Here is a 14156-nt window from a genome sequence, read left to right as displayed (position 1 = left end):
GGGATCGGCACCTCACCGTGTCTTCCCGCTCCGCGCTCTTTTCCAGCCGTCTCCACCCACAAAGTTATGGCTCCTCCCCTTGCGCTCCACACGGCGCAACAATGGCGGATTTTTGGTGGCAAATAACGATACACCGTCTTTGCAATAAGTCACAGTTCAATCACAGTTCCAAGGCACATGACCTGATTCTTCAGGCTTAAGTACATCCTGTTCGTGACTCCAAGTTGGAGCGCCCCCAGACTCAGGGCCGCGGGGTACTCGGTCCGGGGTGGTTACAGTGGCTAGACCCGGTCCGTGGCCCTGCTAAGGGGCATCCAATAAAAGGTGATAGTGCGTGGTGCAGAACGCGAGGAATAACGAGGACACAGGGTTGCAGTCTCTTTACCTTTTACTGAAGGCTTCGGGATCCACAATCCAGAGCACTGCTAACAGGGCTGGCTGAGACCTGCCAGTTCGAAGGCACATCCAGAGTTCCCTTTGCAGGTGGAAATCAGTGTCTACCTTCTAGCGCTTGTGTGTTGTAGTCCTTCCCTGCTGAGCACCATGGGATAGTCCTCACAACTGTCGTATCTGTTCTTTCTCTCTCCGTCCCCCAGTTTATCTGGCTAGGACGCACCCGTATGACAGGTAGGCCTGGAAGTATTCTGGGACCCTAGTGTCGCCCCTCTCCCACGATTGCCTCCGATGTCTGCTTAGGTGATCTTAGGAAGACAGCCAACCTGTAATCAACTGTCCTGCCACTGTTTGAAGTAATGCGTAGAGTCTGTTACTTCCTGTAAGAGTCTGTAAGATGCGCCTATTCTGGCACTTGGCCACTCTCTTCCCATTCCCATGTAGTGATGGGATATGGGGTAATGAAGTGTTAATGTCACCTTGCACCACTTGCCACCAAGGTGACATTAAGCCAGATTAATAATGGAGAGGCGTCAATTCTGACACCTATCCATTATTAACCCATTTGCATTAAATGGTTAACAAAAACACACACATTGTTAAAAAGTATTTTAATGAAATAAAAACACAGGTTGTTTTAATATTTTATTGTACGCTCAATCCACTGGCTGAAGACCCTCGCTCTGTAACAAATAAAAAATAATAAACCAACAATATACATACCTTCCATAGATCTGTAACGTCCCACGTTGTAAATCCATCTGAAGGGGTTAAAATATTTTACAGCCAGGAGCTCTGCTAATGCAGCTGTGCTCGTGGCTGTAAACCCCAGCGAATGAAGGTAATGTAGGTCAATGACCTATAGTTACCTTCATTCGCAGTGATGCGCCCCCTGCTGGATGTCCTCATATGACCTCGAGCCTGGGAACTTTTCCCACGCTCCAGGGACATCCAGCAGGGGGCGCATCACCGCGAATGAAGGTAACTACAGGTCATTGACCTACATTACCTCATGGGACAGGCAGACAATCGTGGGAGAGGGGCAACACTAGGGTCCCAGAATACCTCCAGTCCTACCTGTCATACGGGTGCGTCCTAGCCAGATAAACTGGGGGACGGAGAGAGAAAGAACAGATACGACAGTTGTGAGGACTATCCCATGGTGCTCAGCAGGGAAGGACTACAACACACAGGCGCTAGAAGGTAGACACTGTTTTCCACCTGCAAAGGGAACTCTGGATGTGCCTTCGGACCGGCCGGTCTCAGCCAGCCCTGTTAGCAGTGCTCTGGATTGTGGATCCCGAAGCCTTCAGTAAAAGGTAAAGAGACTGCAACCCTGTGTCCTCGTTATTCCTCTCGTTCTGCACCACGCACTATCACCTTTTATTGGACGCCCCTTAGCAGGGTCACGGACCGTCATTGACCTACATTACCTTCATTTGCTGGGGTTTACAGCCACGAGCACATCTGCATTAGCAGAGCTCCTGGCTGTAAAATATTTTAACCCCTTCAGATGGATTTACAACGTGGGACGTTACAGATCTACGGAAGGTATGTATATTGTTGGTTTATTATTTTTTATTTGTTACAGAACGAGGGTCTTCAGCCAGTGGATTGAGCGTACAATAAAATATTAAAACAAACGGTGTGTTTATTTAATTAAAATACTTTTTAATAATGTGTTTGTGTTTTTTTTAACTCTTTCATACAATTGGATTAATAATGTATAGGTGTCATAATTGATGCCTCTCCATTATTAATCTGGCTTAATGTCACCTTACAATAGCAAGGTGGCATTAACCCTTCATTACCCCATATCCCACCGCTACACGGGAATGGGAAGAGAGTGGCCAAGTGCCAGAATAGGTGCATCTTCCAGATGTGCCTTTTCTGGGGTGGCTGGGGGCAGATGTTTTTAGCCAGGGGGGCCAATAACCATGGACCCTCTCCAGGCTATTAATATCTGCCCTCAGTCACTGGCTTTACCACTCTGGTGGAGAAAATTGCGCGGGAGCCCACGCCAATTTTTTCCGCGATTTAACCCTTAAATTTAAGAGCTAGAGCACCGAAATTTTGCATATACACACTACTAACATTAGTAGTGTGGAATATGCAAAAAAATGGGGATATGACATGGTTTACTGTATGTAAACCATGTCTCATATCATGTCGGGTTTTGGCAGGAGAAATGAAAAGCCGGTAATTGAATTACCGGCTTTTCTGCTATATCGCCCTGAAGAAAATATATATATAAAAAAAAAACCCATAGACTTTCATTGGGTTTCGAGTTTCGGCCGATCCCCGACCCCGACTTTTCAATAGGATCGGCCGATTTCACTCGACCCGACTTTTGAGAAAGTCAGGTTTCGTGAAACCCGACTCGACCCTAAAAAACTAAAAGTCGCTCAACCCTAATTGAGAGGTGTAGTATGCAAAATGGAGTCTCTTATGGGGGGTTCTTCTGTTCTGGTACCTCAGGGTCTCTGCCAGTGTGACATCGCACCCTCAAACCAGTCCAGCAAAATGTGAACTCCAAAATGTCGCTTCTTCCCTTCTGAGCTTTGCACTGTACCTTAAAAGTAGTTTTGACCATATATGGGGTATTGGCGTACTCAGAAGTTGCACAACAAATTTTGGGGTCCATTTTCTCCTGCTTTCCTTGTAAAAATAAAAAAAATTGGGGCTAAAATAACATTTCTGTGGGAAAAATTTGATTTTTTTTATTATCATGGCTCTACTTTATAAATTTCTGTGAGGCAGTTGGGGGTTCAAGGTGCTCATCACACATCTAGCTACATTTCTTGGGGGTTTAGCTTCCAAAATGGTGTCATTTGTGGGGGTTCTCCACTTAGGTATATGAGGGGCTCTTGAAATGAGACATGACACCCGCAGACCATTAAATCAAAGTTTGCACTCCAAAATGTCACTCCTTCTTTTCTCAGCCCTGCTGTGAGTCTAAACAGTAGTTTACCCCCACATATTGGGTATCTGCGATCTCAGCAGAAATTGCACAACAAATTTTGTGGTCGATTTTCTTCTTCTATATTTGTGAAAATAAAAAAAATTGAGGCCAAAATAACATTTTTGTGGGGAAAATGTGTTTTTTTTTAATTTTCTCAGCTCAATGTTATAAACTTCTATGAAGCACCTGGGGGTTCAAGGTGCTCACCACACATCAGAGGGGTCTAGTTCCCAAAGTGGTGTCACTTGTGGGGGATTTCCACTGTTTAGGCACATCAGGGTCTCTTCAAACATGGCATGACATCCCCTAATTAATCCAACAAATTTTGTATTCAAAAAGTCAAATGGTGCTCCTTCCCTTCCATGCCATGCTGTTCGCCAAAACAGTAGTTTTCCCCTGTAAGGTGCAATTTCTCCTGTTACCCTTGTAAAATTGAAAAATTGGGGACAAAAAAAAACATTTTTGTGGAGAAAATTACATTGTTTTATTTTTAAGGGTCAATATTATAAACTTCTGTGAAGCACCTGGGGGTTCAAAGTGCTCACCACACATCTAGATAAGTTCCCTGAGGGGTCTAGTTTCCAAAATGGTTTCCACTTTTTAAGCACATCAGGGGCTCTAGAAATGCCACATGGCATCTGCTAATTAGTCCAGCAAATTTTGCATTCAAAAAGTCAAATGGCCCTCCTTTCCTTGTGATCCATGCTGTGTGCCCAAACAGTGGTTTCCCCCCACATGTGGGGTATTGGCATGCTCAGGAGAAATTGCACAACAAATTTTGGTGCCCATTTTTTCTAATGGACCCTAATTGGGTCTAAAATAAAATTTTTGTGACAAAAAGTTAAATGCTCATTTTTTCCTTCGACATTCCAAAAATTCCTGTGAAGCACCTGAAGGGTTAATAAACTTCTTGAATGTGGTTTTGAGCACCCTGAGGGGTGCAGTTTTTAGAATGGTGCCACTTTGGGGTATTTTCTGTAATATAGGCCCATCAAAGTTGCTTCAAATGTGATGTGGCCACTAAAATAAAATGTTTGTTGATTTTGTAAATTTTGTTGAAAATTTTGAAATCGCTGGTCAACTTTTAACCCTATTAACTTCCTAGCAAGAAAAAATAATGTTTCAAAAATTGTGCTGTTGCAAAGTTGACATGTGGAAATGTTATTTATTAACTACTTTATGCGATATACAATATATATATATATATATTACACTGTTCAAACAAATAAAGGGAACACTAAAATCCCACATCCTAGATATCACTGAATGAAATATACCGTTTGCAAATCTTTATTCATTACATAGTGGAATGCGTTGAGAACAAAAAAACATAAAAATGATGAATGTAAATCACAACTAATATCCCATGGAGGTCTGGAGTTGGAATGATGCTCAAAATCAAAGTGGAAAATCAAGACAAAGAAATGATGCTCAGTATTGTTTGTGGCCTCCACGTGCCGGTATGACCTCCCTACAATGCCTGGGCATGCTCCTGATGAGGCGACGGATGGTCTCCTGAGAGATCTCCTCACAGACCGGGACTAAAGCATCCGCCAACTCCTGGACAGTCTGTGGTGCAACGTGACGTTGGTGGATGGTGCGAGACATGATGTCCCAGATGTGTTCAATCGGATTCAGGTCTGGGGAATGGGTGGGCCAGTCCATAGCTTCAATGCCTTCATCTTGCAGGAACTTCTGACACACTATAGCCACATGAGTTCTGGCATTGTCCTACATTAGGAGGAACCCAGGGCCAACCGCACCAGCATATGGTCTCACAAGGGGTCTGAGGATCTCATATCGGTGCCTAATGGCAGTCAGGCTACCTCTGGCGAGTACATGAAGGGCTGTGCGGCCCTCCAAAGAAATGCCACCCCACACCATTACTGACCTACTGTCAAACCGGTCATGCTGAAGGATGTTGCAGGCAGCAGATCGCTCTCCATAGCGTCTCCAGACTCTGTCACGTCTGTCACATGTGCTCATTGTGAACTTGCTTTCATCTGTGAAGAGCACAGGGTGCCAGTGGCAAATTTGCCAAACCTGGTGTTCTGTGGCAAATGCCAAGCGTCCTGCACAGTGTTGGCCTGTGAGCACAACCCCACTTGTGGATGTCGGGCACTCAGACCATCCTCATAGAGTTGGATGCTAACCATTTGAGCAGACACATGCGCATTTGTGGCCTGCTGGAGGTCATTTTGCAGGGCTCTGGCAGTGCTCCTTCTGTTCCTCCTTGCACAAAGGCTGAGGTAGTGGTCCTGCTGCTGGGTTGTTGTCCTCCTACGGCCCCCTCGATGTCTACTTGTGCACTGGCCTGTCTCCTGGTAGTGTCTCCAGCCTCTGGACACTATGCTGACAGACACAGCAAACCTTCTTGCTACAGCTCGTATTCAGGTGCCATCCTGGATGAGCTGCACTACCTGAGCCACTTGTGTGGGTTGTAGAGTCCATCTCATGCTACCACGAGTGTGAAAGCACAACCAACATTCAAAAGTGATCAAAACATCAGCCAGAAAGCATTGGTACTGGGATGTGGTCTGTGGTCCTCACCTGCAGAACCACTCCTTTATTGAGTGTGTCTTGATAATTGCCAATAATTTCCATCTGTTGTCTATTCCATTTCCACAACAGCATGTGAAATTGATTGTCAAACAGTGTTGCTCCCTAAGTGGACAGTTTGATTTCACAGAAGTTTGATTTACTTGGAGTTATATTCTGTTGTTTGTGTTCCCTTTATTTTTTTGAGCACTGGATAGATAGATAGATAGATAGATAGATAGATAGATAGATAGATAGATAGATAGATAGATACTGTAGATCAGTTTTGTTTTATTAAAACACTATAAATGTACATCTATACAATAGTTACTGTGAAGAATATTGGAGACATAATTCCATGTTAATCATCTGTATCCTATTTGGCATAGAATTGTAAAAACCCCTTCAGGACATGCTGTGGTAACATGACACCTGGCCAGCTTCAAAAAAAGGGATTCACACCCCCACTAGCTAGCTGGTATGCAACCTTCTACAGGAAGACCCTCTGCGGATCCAAGACACATGGCCTGAGTCCTTTGCTCAGTCAGCTAGGATTTCATAAAGGAGTTATGGAAATACCATACATCCTAGCTGTACCTCATGTATATTTCCAAGATCTCCATAAGAGGGCAAGAGTCTGCCTAGGTCTCGAGTCATAGCACGGGAAGGGAGATACATAGAACAGACAGTAGCAGATAGGTAGCAAAATTGTGTTTAGTCTTTATGATTAGCACTGGCAGTGACCCAGTTGGATCCGATGGCATCAGAACCGCTCCCAGAAAGGAGATATGATCTTTCATTGGTTTTGGGAGATTTATCTTCAAACCTTCGGGGGAGGAGATTTAGATTCAACCTAGAGGGCAGGAGGGGAGTGACCCAGAGGGTTAAATACTTGTGTGAAGCATAGCATATTGCTTGTTCTCTTTTTTCATCTTCATTTTTCATTCTTGTGTGAGGACAAGTCACACGCAGAAGGGCTCAGAAGCCTCCCATATGAGAACCCCTTCCCTGCAAGCCAGGCCTTTCATATAATTGGTAAATGACTATATATTCTGTTTATACCTTTTGTCCTACACTATTGTATTTGCATATCTGACCATTATATATGTATAACCAGATACATAGATATATGGATAGATAGTGCCGGGTATTGAGGTGCGAGACTCGTGCGAGTTTCTCACAAGTGTGACCCCGGCCTTCAACGCAATATCTGTTTTTTTTTTTTTTTAATGGAAAAAAAATTGTGAGAGCTCCCACGCAATTTTCAAGTCCAGAGTGGGAAAGCCGGCGACTAGGGCTTATGTTTATAGCCCGGGAAGCGGGTAATACCCATGGATCTTCCCAGGCTATGAATATCAGCCTGCAGCTATCTGCGTAGCCTTTACTGGCTATTAAAATAGGGGAATCCCCCCCAAAAAATGACGTGAGGCCCCCCTATAATTTATAGCCAGAAAGACTACGCAGAAAACTACGAGCTGATATTAATAGCTCAGAGAGGGGCCATGGATATTGGCCCCCCTGGCTACAAATACCAGCCCAAAGCTGCCCCAGAAATGGCGCATCTGTAAGATGCCCCAATTCTGGTGCTTAGCCTCTCTCTTCTCACTGCTCTGTAGCGGTGGCATATGGGGTAAGAAGGGGTTACTGTCAACTTTGAATTGTAAGGTGACATTAAGCCGGCTTAGTAATGGAGAGGTGTCAATAAGACACCTCTCCATTACTAATCCTAATATTTGTAAAGGGTTACTAAAACACACACACATGCAGAATAATGTATTTTAATGAAATAAAACACCACACAGTTTTGCCATCTTTATTACACTGGTAATCCAAGCAAAGCCATCGATCTTCTGAAAAAAATAAACCAACAGTATAATCCCTGGTCCGACGCAGTCCTTAATAAAGAGTGTCCCACGACGAGTCCAGCTCGTCATTCAGAATTGCCCAATCTATCAATATAAAAAAATTATTAACCTGATCTGTAAACGGTGTAACAAGAAAAAAATTGAAACCGAGAGAATTAGGTTTTTTTGGTCGCCACTACATTGCAATAAAATGAAATAACGGGCAATCAAAAGATCGTATCTACACCAGAATGGTATCAATAAAAGAGTCAGCTCAGCGCACAAAAAATAAGCCCTCACCTAGCCCAAGATCACAAAAAATGGAGACGATACAGGTCTCGGTAAATGGCGCCTTTTTTTTAAAACAAATTTGGGATTTTTTTTCACCACTTATAAATAAAAAAGAACCTAGACATGTTTGGTGTCTGTAAACTTGTAATGACCTGGAGAATCAGAATAGCGGGTCAGTTTTAGTATTTTGTGAACATACTAAAAACAAACAAACTGAAGAATTTCATCCCACTTGGAATTGTTTTCCTGTTTTCCAGTAAATGATGTGTTAAAACCAATAGTGTCGTTAAAAAGTACAACTTGTCCTGCAAAAAACAAGCCCTCACATGGCCATATTGACCTAAAACTAAAAAAGTTATGGCTTTGGGAAGAAGGTGAGCAAAAAACAGAAACGCAAAAACTGAAACACCCCTGGTTGTTAACCCCTTAAGCCCCAAGGGTGGTTTGCACGTTAATGACAGGGTCAATTTCTAAAATTCTGACCACTGTCCCTTTATGAGGTTTTAACTCTGGAACACTTCAACAGGTCCCGGTGATTCTGACATTGTTTTCTCATGACATATTGTGCTTCATGATAGTGGTAAAACTTCTTTGATATTACGTGCGTTTATTTGTGAAAAAAACGGAAATTTGGCGAAAATTTTGAAAATGTCGCAATTTTCCAACTTTGAATTTTCATGCCCTTAAATCACAGAGATATGTCACACAAAATACTTGATAAGTAACATTTCCCACATGTCTACTTTACATCAGCACAATATTGGAACCAAATTTTTTTTTTGTTAGGGAGTTATAAGGGTTAAAAGTTGATCAGCAATTTCTCATTTTTGCAACACCATTTTTTTTAGGGACCACATCACATTTGAAGTCATTTTGAGGGGTCTATATGATAGAAAATAACCAAGTGTGACACCATTCTAAAAACTGCACTCCTCAAGGTTCTCAAAACCACATTCAAGAAGTTTATTAACCCTTCAGGTGTTTCACAGGAATTTTTGGAATGTTTAAAAAAAATTAACATTTAACTTTTTTTCACAAAAAAACTACTTCAGCTCCAATTTGTATTATTTTACCAAGGGTAGCAGGAGAAAATGGACTCCAAAAATCGTTGTACAATTTGTCCTGAGTACGCCAATACCCCATATGTGGGGGTGAACCACTGTTTGGGCGCATGGCAGAGCTCGGAAGGGAAGGAGCGCCATTTGACTTTTCAATGCAAAATTGACAGGAATTGAGATGGGATGCCATGTTGCGTTTGGAGAGCCCCTGATGTGCCTAAACATTGAAACCCACCACAAGTGACACCATTTTGGAAAGTAGACCCCCTAAGGAACTTACATAGATGTGTGGTGAGCACTTTGACCAACCAAGTGCTTCACAGAAGTTTATAATGCAGAGCCGTAAAAATAAAAAATCATATTTTTTCACAAAAATGATCTTTTCGCCCCCAATTTTTTATTGTCCCAAGGGTAAGAGAAGAAACTGGACCCCAAAAGTTGTTGTGCAATTTGTCCTGAGTACGCTGACACCCCATATGTGGGGGTAATCCACTGTTTGGGCGCATAGCAGAGCTCAGAAGGGAAGGAGCACCATTTGACTTTTCAATGCAAAATTTACTGGAATTGAGATGGGACGCCATTTTGCGTTTGGAGACACCATTTTGGAAAGTAGACCGCCTAAGGAACCTATCTAGATGTGTTGTAAGAGCTTTGAACCCCAAGTGTTTCACTACAGTTTATAACGCAGAGCCGTGAAAATAAAAATTCTTTTTTTTTTCCACAAAAATTATTTTTTAGCCCCCAGTTTTGTATTTTCCCAGGGGCAGCAGGAGAAATTGGACCCCAAAAGTTGTTGTCCAATTTGTCCTGAGTACGCGGATACTCTATATGTGGGAGGGAACCACTGTTTGGGTGCATGGCAGAGCTCGGAAGGGAAAGAGCACCATTTAGAATGCAGACTTAGATGGATGGGTCTGCAGGTGTCACGTTGCATTTGCAGAGCCCCTGATGTACCTAAACAGTAGAAACCCCCACAAGTGACCCCATATTGGAAACTAGACCCCCCAAGAAACTTATTTAGATGTGTTGTGAGAACTTTGAACCCCAAATGTTTCACTACAGTATATAACGCAGAGCTGTGAAAATAAAAAATCATTTTTTTCCCACAAAAATGTTTTTATAGCCCCCCAAATTTTTATTTTCCCAAGGGTAACAAGAGAAATTAGACCCCAAAAGTTGTTGTCCCATTTGTCCTGAGTACGCTGATACCCCATATGTTGGGGTAAACCCCTGTTTGGGAGAGCTCGGAAGGGTGGGAGCACTGTTTTACGTTTTCAACGCAGAATTGGCTGGAATTGAGATCGGACGCCATGCCGCGTTTGGAGAGCCCTGATGTGCCTAAACAGTGGAAACCCCCAATTGTAACTGAAACCCGAACCTAAACACACCCCTAACCCTAATCCCAACCACACCCCTAAACCCAACCACACCCCTAACCCCAACACACCCCTAACCCCAATCCCAACCCTAACCACACCCCTAACTCCAACACACCCCCAACCCTAACCCTAACTTTAGCCCCAACCCTAACCCTAACTTTAGCCCCAACCCTAACTGTACCCCTAATCCTAGCCCCAACCCTAACCCTAGCCCCAACCCTAACCCTAGCCCTAACCCTAGCCCTAATCCTAGCCCTAACCCTAGCCCTCCTGCAGGATGCTTCCCTATGCCCCTGGAACGCTGCGATCACGTTTGAACGCCGTGTTTCGGGGGTTAATGTGCCAGGAGCGGTCCGCGACCGCTTCTGGCACATAGTGCCGGATGTCAGCTGCGATAGTCAGCTGACACCTGGCCGCGATCGGCCACGCTCCCCCCTGTGAGCACGGCCAATTGCATATGACGTACTATTCCGTCACTGGGAATTAAGTCCCAGGTGACCTCGACGGGATAGTACATCATATGTGATTAAGGGGTTAAGCATTAAAAATAAAGTTGGCTACCTTCTGCCACACTTTTCAGCTTATGACTTTCCCGACCTTCTAATAGCAAAGTTCCCACTCATAAATGTCTCATTACAGTTTCAATTGACCCCTATCTAGCAACCACAAACCTCTTATGTTCTGCATCAGGGCTGGACTGGCCATCTGGCAATTCTGGCAAATGATCATGGGCTGCCTTGTCTGCTACATTGTTAACAGAATCGGTGTTCTCAAGCTAACAACACTGTTAAGAGTTGTGATGGAGCACATAGTTCCTGACTCTGTCACTTACCCCAGCAGGCCCAGGTATCATTAGAAATATTGGTCTTGTAGAAAATCCTCCTTTCCTTCATCCAGGGTAATATTAGTAATATATTCCTTCTGGTTCATGGGGACGGGGACAACATGGGCCTGTGTGATTTCAAATGCCAGGGCTGAATTTAAGTCCCAGTCCGTACCTGTTCTGCAGTTGTGCTGCTGAGAAATACATGGTTTAGGTAACAAAAACCTCCTTCTTCCTTTGGTAGCTGCTGTTTTTCCAATTTGATATTTGTCGCATCAACATTATTGTGAGGAAATTAGTTCTTCCTAGCGCCCATAATGATAATTCAGACCATACCTCCATCTTATTCTTGTTTGCATACATCTTAGTGCTTACAGAGTGCTGCTGTAATCTTTAGTTTGTATATTATGCAGATAAAGCAGCTTGCACCTGTTCATACTTGCTTTTTTTTTTCCGGAGGGCTGGTCAGTTTTCTGGGGGGGGGGGGGGGGGGGGGGACCCCTGTACAGGATTTGTGTTTGGGCCCCACCTTGTCATACAGAGATGTATACTCACACACATATGTTGCCTATGTTGTTACTCCTAAATGTTTCCATTTCACAATGACAGCACTTATACTTCTCCAACGCAGATCCAGCAGATAATAAATCTCACAATGTAAATGTAGTATGCTTATCGAGCCCCAGTGAGCTATTTAGTTTGACCCATACTACTACCAATGTATATAGAGTTTGCACGGCTGTGTGCAGCCCCCATAGAATGCAATACAGTACAGGCCCCATAGAATGTAATGCAGCACAGGCACAGCCCCCATAGAATAGACATAAAAAAAAAAAATCCTCACCTCTCCCGTTCCCAGCGCAGGTCCGGTGCACTCAGCGTCTCTCCGGCTCTGCAACGCTCAGGACAGAGAGGCTGAGCGCACAGTGATGACGTCATCGCGCCCTCTGCCCTGAGACATCGCAGAGTCAGAGGGCGCTGAAGACACTGCAGCTGCCGCAGGAACCAGGAGAGGTGAGTATTAGAACGGGGGCCCGATGCCAGCACTGGCACCGGGGCGGGGCGGGGGGGCCTTTAAGATTTAAAGGGCCCCCGTCTTTTTTTTTTTTTCTTCCTCCTCCTCCTCTCTGGGTTCGGGGCCCACCGGGCATTTCACCGGTATCCCGGTGGGCCAGTCCGACCCTGGTCATAGTCCTAATTTAATAGTGGCCTAGAGTCACTTCAAGGAGCATATAATAAACATAATCCTCTGAGGAATATACCACAAAGAGGATAAGAAGTGAATAAACAATTGTAGTAAATTTAAAAATTTATGTTTATTAATACAAAAATTAAAAAATATACAATAAAAAAGACAATATGGGACCTCCAAATAATATAGGGGAAAGGAGCCAGCGAGAAGTTAATAGAATTGTTGATTAGTATAATAAATATGCATGAATAAATTCCCCTCCAATGCGGTAAGCATGGGAATACTAGATTCACAGACCTCAAAAGACACAGATGTAGTAAGGGTTAAAATGCAAAGTAAAATGACGTCATTGCTAAGCTTTAGCTATTAGACTGTATTTGACCAAAACAGTGCAAAGAAATTTTCTAAAATAGCAGACCTAAAAAAAATGCCAATATAATGCAAGTTGGAATATGAGGTAAAGGACAGCTAACGCTTAGATGAAGCTACTTAAGCTGACAGGGAAATCCCTATTTACGATGGCATAGGCTGCTAAGGAAAATATATAGGTCATAGGAATCAAAAGGTGAAATGTTAATGATATTACCTGCTATGCACTGCAGTGGAGATGGAGGCTAGTGCCGAGGGATCATGCACATGTATAGGGATAACTGGCAGAGCTCTCCCAGCGCCCGACGAGCGCCGTTTCGCAAAAACTTCTTCCGGGGGCGGGTACAGGTGTGTTGGTGTGGGGGTATTTTATATATTGGTATATGTGCTGATAGGCTGAAAGATTCAGACAGTGTGAGGCCATCGGACCTATACGAGCGCATGAGCCGGGAGATGCCCCGTATGGCTAAAGGGACCTCCGGAATCGCGCTCTGTGACACGCAGTGGAATGCACTGCGGTTACATGGGTGAGCACTTCCGGAGGTCAGAGGGAGATGCGGACCCGGCGCATGCGCATGTTGTGAATTCCGCTCTTGGGCTCCCTCCGGTGGTTGTAAGTGGCACTTTTGTGAGTTCTGCTCTTGAGCTCCCTCCGGTGGTTTTAAGTGGAATGGCTGCTCCTTGGATTTAGCAGTCTGCAGCTGCTTCCACTGATTGTGTTTCTGCTCGGCTATTTATGCCTGGCTCTTCCCTTCAGCCAGTGCCACTTGTCAATGGTTCCTGGTTGGATTCACATCTTTGCTTGCATTTCCCTGATATCCTGACCAGTTCAGCAAAGATAAGTCCTTGCTTTGCTCTTTTCTGTCCACATGTTGTGGACTTATTCGTTCTGTGCATTCTATGTTTTGTCCAGCTTGTCAGTATGGATTAATTCAGTTAAGCTGGAAGCTCTGGGAAGCAGATTTACCCTCCACACCTTTAGTCAGGTGTGGAGATTTTTGTAAACTCTGTGTGGATTTTTGTAGTTTTTAATACTGACCGCACAGTATTCTATCCTGTTCTATCTATCTAGCTAGACTGGCCTCCTGTGCTACATCCTGGTTTCATTCTGTGTATGTCTTTTCCCTCTGCACTCACAGTCATTACTTGTGGGGGGCTATCTATCCTTTGGGGATTTTCTCTGAGGCAAGATAGTTTTCCTGTTTCTATCTTTAGGGGTAGTTAATTCTCAGGCTGTGACGAGGTGCCTAGGGAGTGACAGGAGCATCCCACGGCTACTTCTAGTGTTGTGTTGAGCTTAGGGACTG

This window comes from Ranitomeya imitator, chromosome 3 (assembly GCF_032444005.1).
Source record: "Ranitomeya imitator isolate aRanImi1 chromosome 3, aRanImi1.pri, whole genome shotgun sequence".
Classification (NCBI taxonomy): Eukaryota; Metazoa; Chordata; class Amphibia; order Anura; family Dendrobatidae; genus Ranitomeya; species Ranitomeya imitator.
Note: the sequence above shows the minus strand (reverse complement) of the source record.